The 20,558-nt window shown below is 50.0% G+C and overlaps 1 protein-coding gene and 1 long non-coding RNA gene across 2 annotated transcripts in view; one reads left to right on the top strand and one right to left on the bottom strand.

The window, feature by feature from the left end:
- The window catches only part of LOC140404159 (circularly permutated Ras protein 1-like), a 175,850-nt gene extending 172,398 nt beyond the window's left edge, over nt 1-3,452 (bottom strand). Inside the window, exon 1 of the mRNA XM_072492576.1 lies at nt 3,278-3,452. The gene's annotated coding sequence lies outside the window, so the exon portion shown is untranslated. The remainder of the gene's footprint in view (nt 1-3,277) is intronic.
- Nucleotides 3,453-14,671: 11,219 nt separating this feature from the next.
- The window catches only part of LOC140404111 (uncharacterized), a 33,572-nt gene continuing 27,685 nt past the window's right edge, over nt 14,672-20,558 (top strand). Inside the window, exon 1 of the long non-coding RNA XR_011938460.1 lies at nt 14,672-14,753. This is a non-coding gene — a long non-coding RNA (uncharacterized lncRNA). The remainder of the gene's footprint in view (nt 14,754-20,558) is intronic.

Raw genomic sequence — 20,558 nt, 5'->3', positions numbered from 1 at the left:
GGGCCCTGGTCCTGGAACACTGGCGGTGCGCATGTGCCGTGGGGGAGACAAGATGGCGGTGCCTGAAGGTCTCGGGTGTACAAAATGGCGGTGCCCATGGGCCCCATGTGGCGGGGGTTGGACAAGATGGCAGCGCCCATGGGCTGCTCGTGTTGCTCGGAGGGGGGGGGGGGGGGGGAGGATGGCCGCGCATGGTCTGAGGGGGAGAAGATGGCTGCACCCATTGTCCCTAAACGAGGGGGTTGGGGGTGATAGCGGCAACTGTACGGGCCTGGCAAAGTGCCCCTTCGTGCCGTAAGTCTTACAAAGGGCAGCGTGGGCAGGGCAGCATTGGCGGGGGTGTTTCTGCAGAAATAACATTGGAGACCCCCGTAGTTTGGTGTCTGCCGCGTGGTGCATGCATATTGGCTGGGTAAGGCCCCCGCTGGGGTAGCCGTCTGTGTGGTCCACGATGCGTAGGAGGGGTGGGCCGCGCGGCTGGGGGTGTAGGCCTGAACGTTGCGCGAGGCGACCGTCATGGAGAGCGCTAATTTCTTTGTCTCCGCTAGGTCGCGCGTGGCCCCCTCTAACAGTCACTGGCGTATGAGGTCCGACCCAATCCCCGTAACAAATGCGTCCCGCATAAGGAGGTTTGAATGTTCAGTGGCCGTAACGGCCTGAGAGTCACAGTCCCGGATGAGTGGGATTAGGGCCCGCCAGAAGTTTTCTATGGACTCACCAGGGAGTTGAGAGCGAGTGGTGTTGCTAATTGTGTTTCTCTTAATTTGGCTCTGAATATGATGGTCAATATGGTCGCCTTCCTTAATTATAATTACATTTTTCTCTCGAGTCGCCAGGTATCTCTCGATACCGCCACAAGGTTCAAACCGAATATTGATCAAAGACTCGATACACCAGCTAGTAAGTTCAAACTCAATGCTCATTTATTTACACACAGTCAAATATACTCATGCATAAAACTCTACAAACCAAACTATCACTATTACTAAAGCCTATACTTAGCTTCAGGCGTCCACTCAGTCAGAGGAACAATGGCCGTTGTTCGGTTCTGAGGCTGCTGGGGTCGAGTTGGTACGGGATAACAGCGAGGAGCGTCTGTCTGGTAGCGTGCGTTGACCTCGGACTGACTTGTTCTGATGTTGCCGTTGGGCAGGTCTCTCCTCGTTGAGAGCCGGAGCCACAAGAGAGCGATTCGTCTTGGGAGATTCAGCTTATACCCAAAGAGGCTTCATGCACTTTTGGGCAGGCCTTAAACTTGGCCCCAATTAATTGGGCCATTTCCGAATCGTTCCCATCGATTTCCTCCAATAGAGGGGCGGGTGCCCTGATTGCTGGGCGTGTCCTAGGTGGCCGTTGGCCTGCTTTGTTCTGGTCTCCTCTGGCGCCGGGGTGTCTGTCTTGGTATTGTTTATTTAAATGTTACCTTTTTGTTCTCGGGGATGGCTCATTAGTATGGAAAAGGTTTGCAGTATCGGTCTTGTCTGGGAGCTACGGCTCCAATCAACAGACAAACCTTGCACCTGCTTGCTTTCTTACTATTGTCGATTTTCCCTGCAATCTTTGCAAAGTGTCCATTTTGTAATCGGGAAGTGGCCGTCCCAGGTGGCTACAGTGACGAGTACGTGCCTGGCGAAGAGCGTGTTGGTCTTCTGAGTGTAATTCTCTTTGAGAAGCGTCATGGCATCGGTGTAGTTCGGCGCGTCCTGGATTAGCGGAAAGACGCTGGAGCTGAACCTTGAGTACAGGATCTGTATCTTCTGAGCCTCCGAGACAGGGGTGGATGCCGAGTTGATGTACGCCTCGAAGCAAGCTAGCCAGTGTTGAAAGTCCTTTTTGGCATGGCTTGAATGCGGATCCAGCTGCAAGCGATCCGGTTTGATACGGAGGTCCATCTTTTGAAAATCTTGGAGCTATAAATTGAGGCAAGATCAAGTGCACAAAGACTTGAGTTGGGTACAAGTGAGGCTTTATTGCTGTAAGATGTGTGGCCTCCCACAGCAGCTGGCGAAATGGGTGCAGCATGGAGGACAAAATCCGCCTACTGGGCGGAGCCAGCAGACAGGGACTACCAATGTACCTGTCGTACAGGTCCTACCATACATCACCTAATAGAGGTGCAACAGTGGTTTACCACATGAACACCGCCCAGTCCATCACACGAACCTGCCTCCCATCCATTGACTCCATCTACACCTCCCGCTGCCTGGGGAAAGCGGGCAGCATAATCAAAGATCCCTCCCACCCGGCTTACTCACTCTTCCAACTTCTTCCATCGAGCAGGAGATACAGAAGTCTGAGAACACGCACGAACAGACTCAAAAACAGCTTCTTCCCCACTGTTGCCAGACTCCTGAATGAACCTCTTATGGACTGACCTGATCTGTTCACACATCCTCTCTACTGCGTAGTACTACACTCCGTGAGCTCACCCGATATCGGTGTTTATGTATTTACGTAGTGTATTTATGTATGTCCTAGGTTTTTTCGTGTACGGAATGATCTGGCTGGACTGGACACAGAACAATACTTTTCACTGTACCTCGGTACACGTGACACTAAATCAAATCAAATCAGAGTCACTTTATCACTCTGACACTTCAGAGGAGCACAATCAGACGGAGATGGACACAGAACCAGAGAGGATTTTAGGAGAGGTGAACAAAAAACCAACTCAAAGAGGGTCTGAAGGAGGAAAGACAGAGAGGTTTGTGGAGGGAATTCCAGAGTGAGTGGTTTAGATGACGGCCATCGGCTAATTGAGGAACCACAGGTAGACAAGAATCAGGAAAGTAGGCTATTCAACAGCCAGAAAGCCACCACCTTTCTCCAGCTGGGAACACTGAGCCCATTTCTCTCTGCATAGATGCTGTTGGATTGGCTACATTTTCCCAGCACTTTGATGGGGGTGAGGGAGATGGGGACAGATGAAACTACGAAGGGATTTCAACTCAAATTGGAATGTTTTAATTGGGTAATTAGGATGTTAGGAGCTGCAAAGAGGTGTTGCTTTCGTGGGATCAGGGACTGCAGCTGACAGGCAATGGAAACCTTCGCAATGAAAATGTTTTCGATCTTCAGATTATAACATATACGTGCTTTAAATTACAGTTCAGGACACAAACCTCATTAAAAGGGGATGTGAGCACAGTCGACAGTCATATTCTGACTGGGTGAAGAACCCATCATTACATTTCCTGCTAAAAATAATGGGAATGAAAACCATTGTACCCTAACAGTTTGGGGAGGACTTTGCTGAGTGCTCGAAGGTTATACTCACTGCGGTTAAAATTGGGCCCAGTTTCAGCTGAATCTTTCCCCGGGAACCGGAGCAACAGCCCAGCTCGAATTGACTCAGTTTCGTTTCCGGGTTTGGGACCGAATTTGAAGCTTTGCCCAGGTGAGCCGCACCTGGCGGCCGAGCAGTGAAATAAACCCTGTTCCTGCAAACAGCCTGCGGAGGGGGCACATTGGTGCTGCTCAACACATTGTGCCCTCTCAATACTTAACATTGCAGTCATCAGCAGCAGATTCCCACCTCAACGGATCGAATAAACTGCAGAGACTGTTTGCAGAGGACTGAACAGGGAGGGGGGAGGAGGAGGAATAGACACACGTCTGGGGGGGCGGGGGGGACAATAGCCGATGAACTGGCACAAGGAAGTATGAGCTGAGCAGGCTACAGCACATCTCCAATGGGGAGAGGGTGCCTGGCCACAGGGGTAGAGAATTCTCGAGATAGGGGGGCAATGGTGGTGGTGGGGGGGGGGGGGTAGACAGAGAGGGAAAGGCTGGGGGGGGAAACGCATCGGGGGGAGGGGGAGACAGGTCCAGGGGAAAGCCGAGAGACCAGGTGCGGGATGGGCACTAAGCTGGTTACAACATATTGCACATGGCAGCAAGGAACACGAAAGACACAACAAACAGCCCCTTTGGAGGGTCCCTAAACAAAGGGAAACCCCAATGTGCTGAGGCGCATCCACAATGTAAATATGCTTGATCCCGCAGGACGGGGCGAGGAGACAGAACCCCCCCACCCCGCCCCGTCGGACTCGTCACCTGGAATGTCAGGGAACTTAACCACCCAGTGAGGAGATCCAGCGTCTTCGCCCAAGAGACATACCTGAGGGAGATGGACTGACTGCGGGTAAGAAGGAGGTGGGTGGGGCAGACCTTCCATTCCTGCTAGGGGACGAGGGCTACGGGGTGGCCATCTTGCTCAATAAGGGGACAGAATTTACAGTGACAAGGACCGTTACGGACCAGGGGGCATATGCCATGGTCAGTGGGGTCCTGGACAGGGCTCCAGTGCTCCTGGTCAACGTCTACACTCCCAACTGGGACAACACGGAATCATGAAAAAGACCATGGCGGAAATCCCTGACATAGACACAGAACGACTCATCATGGGAGGGGGAGGGGGTTGTAGTGATATGCCTGTGGATAATATTACATGTACTCAGCAGTGTGACCTCCCACCAGCAGGTGGTGTAAGATATCAGTCAGGTGACATCTGGCCAGCAGCAGAAGGTTGTAAGATGTACAGAAGGACAGTCGTGCATAAGTCAAGTTCCAGGAGATTCTAGAGAAACTCTGTAATAACTTAGTCTGTATAAGATTTAGAACATAGAACATAGAAAAAAACAGCACAGAACAGGCCCTTCGGCCCACGATGTTGTGTCGAACCTTTGTCCTAGATTAATCATAGATTATCACTGAATTTACAGTGCAGAAGGAGGCCATTCGGCCCATTGAGTCTGCACCGGCTCTTGGAAAGAGCACCCTACCCAAAGTCAACATCTCCACCCAACACTAAGGGCAATTTTGGACACTAAGGGCAATTTATCATGGCCAATCCACCTAACCTGCACATCTTTGGACTGTGGGAGGAAACCGGAGCACCCGGAGGAAACCCACACACACACGGGGAGGATGTGCAGACTCCGCACAGACAGTGACCCAAGCCGGAATCAAACCTAGGACCCTGGAGCTGTGAAGCAATTGTGCTAACCACAATGCTACCGTGCTGCCCTTAAGAACAAATTAATCTACACTATATCATTCTACCGTAATCCATGTACCTATCCAATAGCTGCTTGAAGGTCCCTAATGTTTCCTACTCAACAACTTCCACAGGCAGTGCATTCCATGCCCCCACTACTCTCTGGGTAAAGAACGTACCTCTGACATCCCCCCTATATCTTCCACCATTCACCTTAAATTTATGTCCCCTTGTAATGGTTTGTTCCACCCAGGGAAAAAGTCTCTGACTGTCTACTCTATCTATTCCCCTGATCATCTTATAAACCTCTATCAAGTCGCCCCTCATCCTTCTCCGTTCTAATGAGAAAAGGCCTAGCACCCTCAACCTTTCCTCGTAAGACCTACTCTCCATTCCAGGCAACATCCTGGTTAATCTCCTTTGCACCTTTTTCAAAGCTTCCACATCCTTCCTAAAATGAGGCGACCAGAACTGTACACAGTACTCCAAATGTGGCCTTACCAAAGTTTTGTACAGCTGCATCATCACCTCACGGCTCTTAAATTCAATCCCTCTGTTAATGAACGCTAGCACACCATAGGCCTTCTTCACAGCTCTATCCACTTGAGTGGCAACTTTCAAAGATGTATGAACATAGACCCCAAGATCTCTCTGCTCCTCCACATTGCCAAGAACTCTACCGTTAACCCTGTATTCCGCATTCATATTTGTCCTTCCAAAATGGACAACCTCACACTTTTCAGGGTTAAACTCCATCTGCCACTTCTCAGCCCAGCTCTGCATCTTATCTATGTCTCTTTGCAGCCGACAACAGCCCTCCTTACTATCCACAACTCCACAAATCTTCGTATCGTCTGCAAATTTACTGACCCACCCTTCAACTCCCTCATCCAAGTCATTAATGAAAATCACAAACAGCAGAGGACCCAGAACTGATCCCTGCAGTACGCCACTGGTAACTGGGATCTAGGCTGAATATTTGCCATCCACCACCACTCTCTGACTTCTATCGGTTAGCCAGTTCGTTATCCAACTGGCCAAGTTTCCCACTATCCCATGCCTCCTTACTTTCTGCAGAAGCCTACCATGGGGAACCTCATCAAATGCCTTACTAAAATCCATGTACACTACATCCACTGCTTTACCTTCATCCACATGCTTGGTCACCTCCTCAAAGAATTCAATAAGACTTGTAAGGCAAGACCTACCCCTCACAAATCCGTGCTGACTATCCCTAATCAAGCAGTGTCTTTCCAGATGCTCAGAAATCCTATCCTTCAGTACCCTTTCCATGACTTTGCCTACCACCGAAGTAAGACTAACTGGCCTGTAATTCCCAGGGTTATCCCTATTCTCTTTTTTGAACAGGGGCACGACATTCGCCACTCTCCAATCCCCTGATACCACCCCTGTTGACAGTGAGGACGAAAAGATCATTGCCAACGGCTCTGCAATTTCATCTCTTGCTTCCCATCGAATCCTTGGAAATATCCCGTCAGGCCCGGGGGACTTGTCTATCCTCATGTTTTTCAAAATGCCCAACACATCTTCCTTCCGAACAAGTATTTCCTCGAGCTTACCAGTCTGTTTCACACTGTCCTCTCCAACATTATGGCCCCTCTCATTTGTAAATACAGAAGAAAAGTACTCGTTCAAGACCTCTCCTATCTCTTCAGACTCAATACACAATCTCCCGCTGCTGTCCTTGATCGGACCTACCCTCGCTCTAGTCATTCTCATATTTCTCACATATGTGAGAGGGGGCCAGTGTTCAGGTAGGTGGTTTGAAGTGTGTCTACTTCAATGCCAGGAGTATACGAAATAAGGTAGGGGAACTGGCAGCATGGGTTGGTACCTGGGACTTCGATGTTGTGGCCATTTCGGAGACATGGATAGAGCAGGGACAGGAATGGATGTTGCAGGTTCCGTGGTTTAGGTGTTTTAGTAAGCTCAGAGAAGGAGGCAAAAGAGGGGGAGGTGTGGCGCTGCTAGTCAAGAGCAGTATTACGGTGGCGGAGAGGATGCTAGATGGGGACTCATCTTCCGAGGTAGTATGGACTGAGGTTAGAAACATGAAAGGAGAGGTCACACTGTTGGGAGATTTCTATAGGCCTCCAAATAGTTCTAGGGAGGTAGAGGAAAGGATGGCGAGGATGGGAGCAAAAGTAACAGGGTAGTTATTATGGGAGACTTTAACTTTCCAAATATTGACTGGAAAAGATATAGTTCGAGTACATTAGATGGGTCGTTTTTGTACAGTGTGTGCAGGAGGGGTTCCTGACACAATATGTTGACAGGCCAACAAGAGGCGAGGCCACGTTGGATTTGGTTTTGGGTAATGAACCAGGCCAGGTGTTGGATTTGGAGGTAGGAGAGCACTTTGGGGACAGTGACCACAATTCGGTGACGTTTACGTTAATGATGGAACGGGATAAGTGTACACCGCAGGGCAAGAGTTATAGCTGGGGGAAGGGCAATTATGATGCCATTAGACGTGACTTGGGGGGGTTAAAGTGGAGAAGTAGGCTGCAAGTGTTGGGCACACTGGATAAGTGGAGCTTGTACAAGGATCAGCTACTGCGTGTTCTTGATAAGTATGTACCGGTCAGGCAGGGAGGAAGGCGTCGAGCAAGGGAACCGTGGTTTACCAAAGAAGTGGAATCTCTTGTTAAGAGGAAGAAGGAGGCCTATGTGAAGATGAGGTGTGAAGTTTCAGTTGGGCGATGGATAGTTACATGGTAGCGAGGAAGGATCTAAAGAGAGAGCTAAGACGAGCAAGGAGGGGACATGAGAAGTATTTGGCAGGTGGGATCAAGGAAAACCCAAAAGCTTTCTATAGGTATGTCAGGAATAAGCAAATGACTAGGGAAAGTGTAGGACCAGTCAAGGATAGGGATGGGAAGTTGTGTGTGGAGTCTGAAGAGATAGGCGAGATACTAAATGAATATTTTTCATCAGTATTCACTCAGGAAAAAGATAATGTTGTGGAGGAGAATGCTGAGACCCAGGCTAATAGAATAGATGGCATTGAGTTACGTAGGGAAGAGGTGTTGGCAATTCTGGACAGGCTGAAAATAGATAAGTCCCCGGGTCCTGATGGGATTTATCCTAGGATTCTCTGGGAGGCCAGGGAAGAGATTGCTGGACCTTTGGCTTTGATTTTTATGTCATCATTGGCTACAGAAATTGTGCCAGAGGACTGGAGGATAGCAAATGTGGTCCCTTTGTTCAAAAAGGGGAGCAGAGACAACCCCGGCAACTATAGACCGGTGAGCCTCACGTCTGTAGTGGGTAAAGTCTTGGAGGGGATTATAAGAGACAAGATTTATAATCATCTGGATAGGAATAATATGATCAGGGATAGTCAGCATGGCTTTGTGAAGGGTAAGTCATGCCTCACAAACCTTATCGAGTTCTTTGAGAAGGTGACTGAACAGGTAGATGAGGGTAGAGCAGTTGATGTGGTGTATATGGATTTCAGCAAAGCGTTTGATAAGGTTCCCCACGGTAGGCTATTGCAGAAAATACGGAGGCTGGGGATTGAGGGTGATTTAGAGATGTGGATCAGAAATTGGCTAGCTGAAAGAAGACAGAGGGTGGTGGTTGATGGGAAATGTTCAGAATGGAGTTCAGTTACAAGTGGAGTACCACAAGGATCTGTTCTGGGGCAGTTGCTGTTTGTCATTTTTATCAATGACCTAGAGGAAGGCGCAGAAGGGTGGGTGAGTAAATTTGCAGACGATACTAAAGTCGGTGGTGTTGTCGATAGTGTGGAAGGATGTAGCAGGTTACAGAGGGATATAGATAAGCTGCAGAGCTGGGCTGAGAGGTGGCAAATGGAGTTTAATGTAGAGAAGTGTGAGGTGATTCACTTTGGAAGGAATAACAGGAATGCGGAATATTTGGCGAATGGTAAAGTTCTTGGAAGTGTGGATGAGCAGAGGGATCTAGGTGTCCATGTACATAGATCCCTGAAAGTTGCCACCCAGGTTGATAGGGTTGTGAAGAAGGCCTATGGAGTGTTGGCCTTTATTGGTAGAGGGATTGAGTTCCGGAGTCAGGAGGTCATGTTGCAGCTGTACAGAACTCTGGTGTGGCCGCATTTGGAGTATTGCGTACCATTCTGGTCACCGCATTATAGGAAGGACGTGGAGGCTTTGGAGCGGGTGCAGAGGAGATTTACCAGGATGTTGCCTGGTATGGAGGGAAAATCTTATGAGGAAAGGCTGATGGACTTGAGGTTGTTTTCGTTGGAGAGAAGAAGGTTAAGAGGAGACTTAATAGAGGCATACAAAATGATCAGGGGGTTGGATAGGGTGGACAGTGAGAGCCTTCTCCTGCGGATGGAAATGGCTGGCACGAGGGAACATAGCTTTAAAATGAGGGCTAATAGATATAGGACAGAGATCAGAGGTAGGTTCTTTACGCAAAGAGTGGTGAGGCCGTGGAATGCCCTACCTGCTACAGTAGTGAACTCGCCAACATTGAGGGCATTTAAAAGTTTATTGGATAAACATATGGATGATAATGGCATAGTGTAGGTTAGATGGCTTTTGTTTCGGTGCAACATCGTGGGCCGAAGGGCCTGTACTGTGCTGTATCGTTCTATGTTCTATGTTCTATGTGTAAAAGGCCTTGGGGTTTTCCTTGATCCTACCCGCCAAAGATTGTTCATGCCCTCTCTTAGCTCTCCTAATCCCTTTCTTCAGTTCCCTCCTGGCTATCTTGTATCCCTCCAATGCCCTGTCTGAACCTTGTTTCCTCAGCCTTACATAAGTCACCTTTTTCCTCTTAACAAGACATTCAACCTCTCTTGTCAACCATGGTTCCCTCACTCGACCATCTCTTCCCTGCCTGACAGGGACATACATATCAAGGACACGTAGCACCTGTTCCTTGAACAAGTTCCACATTTCACTTGTGTCCTTCCCTGCCAGCCTATGTTCCCAACTTATGCACTTCAATTCTTGTCTGACAACATCGTATTTACCCTTCCCCCAATTGTAAACCTTGCCCTGTTGCACGTACCTATCCCTCTCCATTACTAAAGTGAAAGTCACAGAATTGTGGTCACTATCTCCAAAATGCTCCCCCACTAACAAATCTATCACTTGCCCTGGTTCATTACCCAGTACTAAATCCAATATTGCCCCTCCTCTGGTCGGACAATCTACATTGAATTTCGGCGGGAGCGGCGTGCGGGGGCCTTCTGGGAGGTGAGTATTTGAGTTTAAAACACTTACCTGGTCCCGTTTCTGTTCTTCTTTTCTGTTTTATTTTTTATTTTATTTTTTGAGGCGGGAACCGGAAGTTCGACCCGCGGACTTCTGGGAAGGTCCCCCCCCCCCAATAAATTCTGGTGGAGAGGAAACCCAAGACACTACACGTGTAGTGTCTCCCACCCGCCCTCCTCCTCTAACCTAATAATAAGACCCATTGGTGTGAGGTAAGTGCAATATTTTATTATTATTTTTTCTTTTTAAAATTTTTTTTATTTATTAACCAGATCTTGGTTGGAAGTTGGAGGGATGGCAGGGAAGGGAGTGCAATGTTCCTCCTGCAGGATGTTTGAGGTGAGGGATGCCGTTAGTGTCCCTGCTGATTTTACCTGCAGGAAGTGCTGCCATCTCCAGCTCCTCCAAGACCGAGTTAGGGAACTGGAGCTGGAGTTGGAAGAACTTCGGATCATTCGGGAGGCAGAGGGGGTCATAGATAGCAGCTTCAGAGAATTAGTTACACCAAAGATTGGAGATAGATGGGTAACTGTAAGAGGGACTGGGAAGAAGCAGTCAGTGCAGGGATCCCCTGCAGTCGTTCCCCTGAGTAACAAGTATACCGCTTTGGATACTTGTGGGGGAGGGGGGACTTACCAGGGGTAAGCCATGGGGTACGGGCCTCTGGCACGGAGTCTGTCCCTGTTGCTCAGAAGGGAAGGGGGGAGAGGAGCAGAGCATTAGTAATTGGGGACTCGATAGTCAGGGGCACAGATAGGAGATTTTGTGGGAGCGAGAGAGACTCACGTTTGGTATGTTACCTCCCAGGTGCAAGGGTACGTGATGTCTCGGATCGTGTTTTCCGATTCCTTAAGGGGGAGGGGGAGCAGCCCCAAGTCGTGGTCCACATTGGCACTAACGACATAGGTAGGAAAGGGGACAAGGATGTCAGGCAAGCTTTCAGGGAGCTAGGATGGAAGCTCAGAATGAGAACAAACAGAGTTGTTATCTCTGGGTTGTTGTCCGTGCCACGTGATAATGAGATGAGGAATAGGGAGAGAGAGCAATTAAACACGTGGCTACAGGGATGGTGCAGGCGGGAGGGATTCAGATTTCTGGATAACTGGGGCTCTTTCTGGGGAAGGTGGGACCTCTACAGACAGGATGGTCTACATCTGAACCTGACGGGCACTAATATCCTGGGGGGGAGATTTGTTAGTGCTCTTTGGGGGGGTTTAAACTAATGCAGCAGGGGCATGGGAACCTGGATTGTAGTTTTAGGGTAAGGGAGAATGAGAGTATAGAGGTCAGGAGCACAGATTTTACGTCGCAGGAGGGGGCCAGTGTTCAGGTAGGTGGTTTGAAGTGTGTCTACTTCAATGCCAGGAGTATACGAAATAAGGTAGGGGAACTGGCAGCATGGGTTGGTACCTGGGACTTCGATGTTGTGGCCATTTCGGAGACATGGATAGAGCAGGGACAGGAATGGATGTTGCAGGTTCCGGGGTTTAGGTGTTTTAGTAAGCTCAGAGAAGGAAGCAAAAGAGAGGGAGGTGTGGCGCTGCTAGTCAAGAACAGTATTACGGTGGCGGAGAGGATGCTCGATGGGGACTCTTCTTCCGAGGCAGTATGGGCTGAGGTTAGAAACAGGAAAGGAGAGGTCACCCTGTTGGGAGATTTCTATAGGCCTCCAAATAGTTCTAGGGATGTCGAGGACAGGTTGGCGAAGATGATTCTGGATAAGAGCGAAAGTAACAGGGTAGTTATTCTGGGAGACTTTAACTTTCCAAATATTGACTGGAAAAGATATAGTTCGAGTACATTAGATGGGTCGTTTTTTGTACAATGTGTGCAGGAGGGTTTCCTGACACAATATGTTGACAGGCCAACGAGAGGCGAGGCCACTTTGGATTTGGTTTTGGGTAATGAACCAGGCCAGGTGTTAGATTTGGAGGTAGGAGAGCACTTTGGGGACAGTGACCACAATTCGGTGACGTTTACGTTAGTGATGGAAAGGGAGAAGTATACACTGCAGGGCAAGAGTTATAGCTGGGGGAAGGGCAATTATGATACCATTAGACATGACTTGGGGGGGATAGGTTGGAGAAGTAGGCTGCAAGTGATGGGCACACTGGATAAGTGGAGCTTGTTCAAGGAACAGCTACTGCGTGTTCTTGATAAGTACGTACCGGTCAGGCAGGGTGGAAGGTGTCGAGCGAGGGAACCGTGGTTTACCAAAGAAGTGGAATCTCTTGTTAAGAGGAAGAAAGAGGCCTATGTGAAGATGAGGTGTGAAGTTTCAGTTGGGGCGATTGTTAGTTACATGGTAACGAGGAAGGATCTAAAGAGAGAGCTAAGACGAGCAAGGAGGGGACATGAGAAGTATTTGGCAGGTAGGATCAAGGAAAACCCAAAAGCTTTCTATAGGTATGTCAGGAATAAAAGAATGACTAGGGTAAGAGTAGGGCCAGTCAAGGACAGGAATGGGAAGTTGTGTGTGGAGTCTGAAGAGATAGGCAAGATACTAAATGAATATTTTTCGTCAGTATTCACTCAGGAAAAAGATAATGTTATGGAGGAGAATGCTGAGGCTATTAGAATAGATGGCATTGAGGTACGTAGGGAAGAGATGTTGGCAATTCTGGACAGGCTGAAAATAGATAAATCCCCGGGGCCTGATGGGATTTATCCTAGGATTCTCTGGGAAGCCAGGGAAGAGATTGCTGGGCCTTTGGCTTTGATTTTTATGTCATCATTGGCTACAGGAATAGTGCCAGAGGACTGGAGGATAGCAAATGTGGTCCCTTTGTTCAAGAAGGGGAGTAGAGACAACCCCGGCAACTATAGACCGGTGAGCCTCACGTCTGTTGTGGGTAAAGTCCTGGAGGGGATTATAAGAGACAAGATTTATAATCATCTAGATAGGAATAATATGATCAGGGATAGTCAGCATGGCTTTGTGAAGGGTAGGTCATGCCTCACAAACCTTGTCGAGTTCTTTGAGAGGGTGACTGAACAGGTAGGCGAGGGTAGAGCAGTTGATGTGGTGTATATGGATTTCAGTAAAGCGTTTGATAAGGTTCCCCACGGTAGGCTATTGCAGAAAATACGGAGGCTGGGGATTGAGGGTGATTTAGAGATATGGATCAGAAATTGGCTAGCTGAAAGAAGACAGAGGGTGGTGGTTGATGGGAAATGTTCAGAATGGAGTTCAGAGTTCAGTTACAAGTGGCGTACCACAAGGATCTGTTCTGGGGCCGTTGCTGTTTGTCATTTTTATCAATGACCTAGAGGAAGGCGCAGAAGGGTGGGTGAGTAAATTTGCAGACGATACTAAAGTCGGTGGTGTTGTCGATAGTGTGGAAGGATGTAGCAGGTTACAGAGGGACATAGATAAGCTGCAGAGCTGGGCTGAGAGGTGACAAATGGAGTTTAATGTAGAGAAGTGTGAGGTGATTCACTTTGGAAGGAATAACAGGAATGCGGAATATTTGGCTGATGGTAAAGTTCTTGGAAGTGTGGATGAGCAGAGGGATCTAGGTGTCCATGTACATAGATCCCTGAAAGTTGCCATCCAGGTTGATAGGGTTGTGAAGAAGGCCTATGGAGTGTTGGCCTTTATTGGTAGAGGGATTGAGTTCCGGAGTCATGAGGTCATGTTGCAGCTGTACAAAACTCTGGTACGGCCGCATTTGGAGTATTGCGTACAGTTCTGGTCACCGCATTATAGGAAGGACGTGGAGGCTTTTGAGCGGGTGCAGAGGAGGTTTACCAGGATGTTGCCTGGTATGGAGGGAAAATCTTATGAGGAAAGGCTGCTGGACTTGAGGTTGTTTTCGTTAGAGAGAAGAAGGTTAAGAGGAGACTTAATAGAGGCGTACAAAATGATCAGGGGGTTAGATAGGGTGGACAGTGAGAGCCTTCTCCCGCGGATGGAAATGGCTAGCACGAGGGGACATAGCTTTAAACTGAGGGGTAATAGATATAGGACAGAGGTCAGAGGTAGGTTCTTTACGCAAAGAGTGGTGAGGCCGTGGAATGCCCTACCTGCTACAGTGAAGGGGAGGTCGTGTCTCACTAACTTGATAGAGTTTTTCGAGGAGGTCACTAAGATGATTGATGCAGGTAGGGCAGTAGATGTTGTCTATATGGACTTCAGTAAGGCCTTTGACAAGGTCCCTCATGGTAGACTAGTACAAAAGGTGAAGTCACACGGGATCAGGGGTGAACTGGCAAGGTGGATACAGAACTGGCTAGGCCATAGAAGGCAGAGGGTAGCAATGGAGGGATGCTTTTCTAATTGGAGGGCTGTGACCAGTGGTGTTCCACAGGGATCAGTGCTGGGACCTTTGCTCTTTGTAGTATATATAAATGATTTGGAGGAAAATGTAACTGGTCTGATTAGTAAGTTTGCAGACGACACAAAGGTTGGTGGAATTGCGGATAGCGATGAGGACTGTCTGAGGATACAGCAGGATTTAGATTGTCTGGAGACTTGGGCGGAGAGATGGCAGATGGAGTTTAACCTGGACAAATGTGAGGTAATGCATTTTGGAAGGGCTAATGCAGGTAGGGAATATACAGTGAATGGTAGAACCCTCAAGAGTATTGAAAGTCAAAGAGATCTAGGAGTACAGGTCCACAGATCACTGAAAGGGGCTACACAGGTGGAGAAGGTAGTCAAGAAGGCATACGGCATGCTTGCCTTCATTGGCCGGGGCATTGAGTATAAGAATTGGCAAGTCATGTTGCAGCTGTATAGAACCTTAGTTAGGCCACACTTGGAGTATAGTGTTCAATTCTGGTCGCCACACTACCAGAAGGATGTGGAGGCTTTAGAGAGGGTGCAGAAAAGATTTACCAGAATGTTGCCTGGTATGGAGGGCATAAGCTATGAGGAGCGATTGAATAAACTCGCTTTGTTCTCACTGGAACGAAGGAGGTTGAGGGGCGACCTGATAGAGGTATACAAAATTATGAGGGGCATAGACAGAGTGGATAGTCAGAGGCTTTTCCCCAGGGTAGAGGGGTCAATTACTAGGGGGCATAGGTTTAAGGTGAGAGGGGCAAAGTTTAGAGTAGATGTACGAGGCAAGTTTTTTACGCAGAGGGTAGTGGGTGCCTGGAACTCACTACCGGAGGAGGTGGTGGAAGCAGGGACGATAGTGACATTTAAGGGGCATCTTCACAAATATATGAATAGGATGGGAATAGAAGGATATGGACCCAGGAAGTGTAGAAGATTGTAGTTTAGTCGGGCAGTATGGTCGGCACGGGCTTGGAGGGCCGAAGGGCCTGTTCCTGTGCTGTACATTTCTTTTTTCTTTGTACTTTGTTGTTAGTAGTGAACTCGCCAACATTGAGGGCATTTAAAAGTTTATTGGATAAACATATGGATGATAATGGCATAGTGTAGGTTAGATGGCTTTTGTTTCGGTGCAACATCGTGGGCCGAAGGGCCTGTACTGTGCTGTATCATTCTATGTTCTATGTTCTATACTGTGTTAGAAAAGCTTCCTGGACACACTGCACAAACACCACCCCATCCAAACTATTTGATCTAAAGAGTTTCCACTCAATGTTTGGGAAGTTAAAGTCACCCATGACTACTACCCTGTGACTTCTGCACCTTTCCAAAATCTGTTTCCCAATCTGTTCCTCCACATCTCTGCTACTATTGGGGGGCCTATAGAAAACTCCTAACAAGGTGACTGCTCCTTTCCTATTTCTGACTTCAACCCATACGACCTCAGTTGGCTGATACTCCTCGAACTGCCTTTCTGCAGCTGTTATACTATCTCTAATTAACAATGCCACCCCCCCACTTCTTTTACCACCCTCCCTAATCTTATTGAAACATCTATAACCAGGGACTTCCAACAACCATTTCTGCCCCTCTTCTATCCAAGTTTCCGTGATGTCCACCACATCATAGTCCCAAGTACCGATCCATGCCTTCCGTTCACCCACCTTATTCCTGATGCTTCTTGCGTTGAAGTATGCACACTTCAACCCATCTCCGTGCCTGCAAGTACTCTCCTTTGTCAGTGTTCCCTTCCCCACTGCCTCACTACACGCTTTGGCGTCCTGAATATCGGCTACCTTAGTTGCTGGACTACAAATCCGATTCCCATTCCCCAGCCAAATTAGTTTAAACCCTCCCGAAGAGTACTAGAAAACCTCCCTCCCAGGATATTGGTGCCCCTCTGGTTCAGATGCAACCCGTCCTGCTTGTACAGGTCCCACCTTCCCCAGAATGTGTTCCAATTATCCAAATACCTGAAGCCCTCCCTCCTACACCATTCCTGCAGCCACGTGTTCAGCTGCACCCTCTCCCTATTCCTAGCCTCGCTATCACGTGGCACCGGCAACAAACCAGAGATGACAACTCTGTCTGTCCTGGCTTTTAACTTCCAGCCTAACTCCCTAAACTCGTTTATTACCTCCACACCCCTTTTCCTACCTACGTCGTTGGTACCAATGTGCACCACGACTTCTGGCTGCTCCCCCTCCCCCTTAAGGATCCTGAAGACACATTCCGAGACAACCCTGGCCCTGGCTCCCGGGAGGCAACATACCTTCCGGGAGTCTCGCTCGCGACCACAGAATCTCCTATCTATTCCCCTAACCATTGAATCTCCTACAACTATTGCTTTTCTATTCTCCCCCCTTCCCTTCTGAGCCCCAGAGCCAGACTCAGTGCCAGAGACCTTTGTATCGTTACTTAACCATGTACATAAATAAAACATCATTCTGATTTAGACATCAGCAGTTCTGTTGAATCATTGCTAGACAAGATAACAGAGTACAACAGGGAGGACTTTAACCGCGTAATGACCCACGGACAGACAGATCAAACCCCAAATCGGGGGGGAAAATGAAACATGGTGAAGGAACTGGGTGTGTTCATGGGACAGATGGGGCAGGGGACCCATGGGGGTTCAAACTCCCTGGGGAGAAGGAGTTCTCCCTCTCCCAGGTACACAGGGTCTATACCAGGATCAACTTCTTTGTAGTGGGGAAAGTGGTGCTTCCAGGGAACAGAGTACTCTGCAATCGTAATCTCTGACCACGCTCCACACGACATGGAGGTGAGGTTGGAGGTGGGCCAGACACAGTGCCCCCCATGGAGGCCGGGCAGGGCCCTCCTGGCCGATAAGGCATTCTGTGAACAGATATAGATAGGTGCGTTACCAACACACGGAACAGGGAGGTCTCGCCCTCCACGTTCTGGGAGGCGAAGGCAGTGATAAAGGGGAAATTATTACATATAAAGCAGACAAAGATAGGAAGGAGAGGATTTCCAGGAAGGTTAATTGCCCGCAGGAAAGGATCAACAAGGTCTTCGGGACCTTCTACCGGGGGCTATACAGCTCTGAGCCTCCCCAAGAGGGACTCAGGATGAAGCAGTTCATCGACGGACTGGGCATGCGGGAAGATAGAAGATAGATCCTGGAAGCACCATTAGAACTGGGAGAGGTCATGGAGAGTATCAACTCCATTCAGGCTGGGAAGGCGCGGGGACCAGATGGATTCTCGGTGCATTTCTAAAAAAACATTTGTGGCAGCATTGGCCCTGCATTTTCGGGAGATGTTTGCAGACTCGCTGGTGAGGGGCTTCTTGATGCCAACACTGGCACAAACCTCAATATCGCTGATACCCAGAAAGGAAAAAGACCCGACTGAGTGCGGGTCCCACAGACCCATCTCGCTCCTCAACTTAGATACAAAATCCTGGCAAAAAGCTTGCAAAGCAGCTGGAAAGCTGGGTACCAGAGGTGACCGCGGAGGACCTGACGGACTTTGTTAAGGGCAGGCAGCTGGCATCGAACATCAGGCACCTGCTAAACGTGATCATGACCCCATCCGGGGAGAGAACACCAGAGGTGATTGTCTCCCTGGACGCAGTCAAGGCCTTCGACAGATTCGAGTGGATGTACCTCATAGGGATACTGGAGCGGTTTGGGTTCAGGCCAGGGTTCACCTCCTGGGTGAAGCTATTGAACAACGGCCCCCAAGGCGAGCGTGCGGATAAACAACCCCAGCTCTGAGGCACGGGGCAGGGATGCCCACTGTCCCGCTGCTGCTTGCTCTGGCAATCAAACCACTGGCGATCACCCTCAGAATGGCAAAGGGGGGACTTCCGGGTGCGGCGATGCAGAGCTAAGCCGCAAGATTCGGCAGCTCCCGCGAAGACGGACTTTTGGGCTCGCTAACGGAGCCCCAACGGAACTTTTGATACAGACAACCCGTGGGGAAGGAAGGAGAAAGGTCCCCTACTAACCGGCATGGATCGGACCCGCAGCGAAACGGCGAGGAAAGCGGCCCTGGAGCGGCGGGAGAAGAAAGAGAAAAAAAGCAAAATGGCGGCGCCCACGGACAGAGAGGAGATGAAAGAGTTCATCAAGCGCTGCTTCGAGGAGCTGCGCAAGGAGATGGTGGCGCCTATGCTGGCAATAATTGAAGGACTTGGAGCAACCCAGAAAGCCCAAGAGGTGAAGATCCAGGAGATCCAGGAAAAAGTGAGTGAGAACGGCGACGAGCTCGTGGGCCTGGCGGAGAGAGTGGCACGAGGCGTGGGTGGGAAGACTCGAGGACCTGGAGAACAGGTCGAGGAGAAACAACTTGAGGATCCTGGGTCTCCCAGAAGGAGTGGAGGGGGCCGACGCCGCGGCATATGTGGGCACAATGATCGGGAGGCTGATGGGCGCGGAGGCCCCCCCGGGATTGCTGGAGCTGGAAGGGGCGCACCGAGTGCTAGCGAGGAAGCCCAAGGCAAAAGAGCCGCCAAGGGCGATGGTGGTGAGATTTCACCGGTTTACGGACAGAGTGAGGGTCCTGAAATGGGCCAAGAAGGAGCGGAGCAGCAAGTGGGACAATGCAGAGATCCGAATATACCCGGACTGGAGCACGGAGGTTGCTAAGCGGAGAGCGGGTTTCAACCGGGCCAAAGCGGTGCTGCATCGGAAAGGAGTAAAATTTGGAATGTTGCAGCCAGCGCGACTGTGGGTTACGCATAACGGCCAACACCACTACTTCGAAACGCCCGAAGAGGCGTGGACCTTTATACTAGCTGAAAAATTGGACTCTAATTGAGGGTTTGTGTGGGAGGGGGGTGTTTGAGGGTTGAAGTATGATGGTTGTTGTATATAGCGGGTCAACCACGCGCAGGAAATGCTATATGGGCTGGGGGAGAGGGACAAGGCTGCGACAGGAGCTGCGCCATGGGGGGCGGGGCAGGCTCTGGAAAGCGCGGGGTCTTGTTTTCCCGCGCGCGGCAAGAAAGGCGGGAAGGGGAACGAAGGAATGTACATTGATTGGGAGATTCCCACACGGGGGGGTCAAAGGGATGGCGAGGGAAGCCGGGGTCAGCAGGTGTCGGCTGACTTACGGGAGGGATATGGGGGAGCAAAAAAGCTAGACGGGGATTTAGTGGGGGGGAGGGGAGGGGAGGAAGAGGGGGGAGAGGAGGGAGGGGGGGGAGGGGGGGGGGAAGGGGTTGCTGCTGCACTGGCCAAAAGAGAATGGGACACAGAAGAGGTGGTTGGGACGAGGGTCCCCCGGTTGGGGGTCTGGAGAGTGAGGGAGACGGGGGGGGGGGGGGGGGGGGGGGGGGTGCGGTGAGAGTCCCTCCAATCCGGCTGATAATGTGGAACGTGAGGGGCTGAATGGGCCGGTGAAGAGGGCTCGAGTGTTCGCGCACTTGAAGGGACTGAAGGCAGACGTGGCCATGCTCCAAGAGACACACCTGAAGGTGGCGGACCAGGTCAGGTTAAGAAAGGGATGGGTAGGACAGGTATTTCACTCGGGATTGGACGCGAAAAATAGAGGGGTGGCAATTCTGGTGGGAAAGCAGGTGTCATTTGAGGCCAAGACTATCGTAGCGGATAATGGAGGGAGATATGTGATGGTGAGCAGTAGGCTGCAAGGGACGTGGGTGGTGTTGGTAAATGTATACGCCCCGAACTAGGATGATGCTGGATTTATGAAGCGCATGTTGGGGTGCATTCCGGACCTGGAGGTAGGAGGACTGATAATGGGAGGGGACTTCAATACAGTGTTGGATCCAGCACTGGACCACTCCAGATCAAGGACGGGAAAGAGGCCGGCGGCGGCCAAGGTGCTCAGGGGGTTTATGGATCAGATGGGGGGGGCGGGGGGGTGGACCCATGGCGGTTTGCAAGGCCATGTACACAAAGCCTACTCCCGGATAGATTTCCTTGTTCTGGGTAGGGCGCTCATCCCGAGGGTGGAGGGGACGGAGTATTCGGCTATAGCCGTTTCGGACCATGCCCCGCACTGGGTGGAACTGGAGCTGGGAGAGGAGAGGGACCAACACTCACTGT

This window comes from Scyliorhinus torazame, chromosome 29 (assembly GCF_047496885.1).
Source record: "Scyliorhinus torazame isolate Kashiwa2021f chromosome 29, sScyTor2.1, whole genome shotgun sequence".
NCBI classification, from domain to species: domain Eukaryota; kingdom Metazoa; phylum Chordata; class Chondrichthyes; order Carcharhiniformes; family Scyliorhinidae; genus Scyliorhinus; species Scyliorhinus torazame.
Note: the sequence above shows the minus strand (reverse complement) of the source record. Positions and strands in the feature narration are given on the sequence as shown.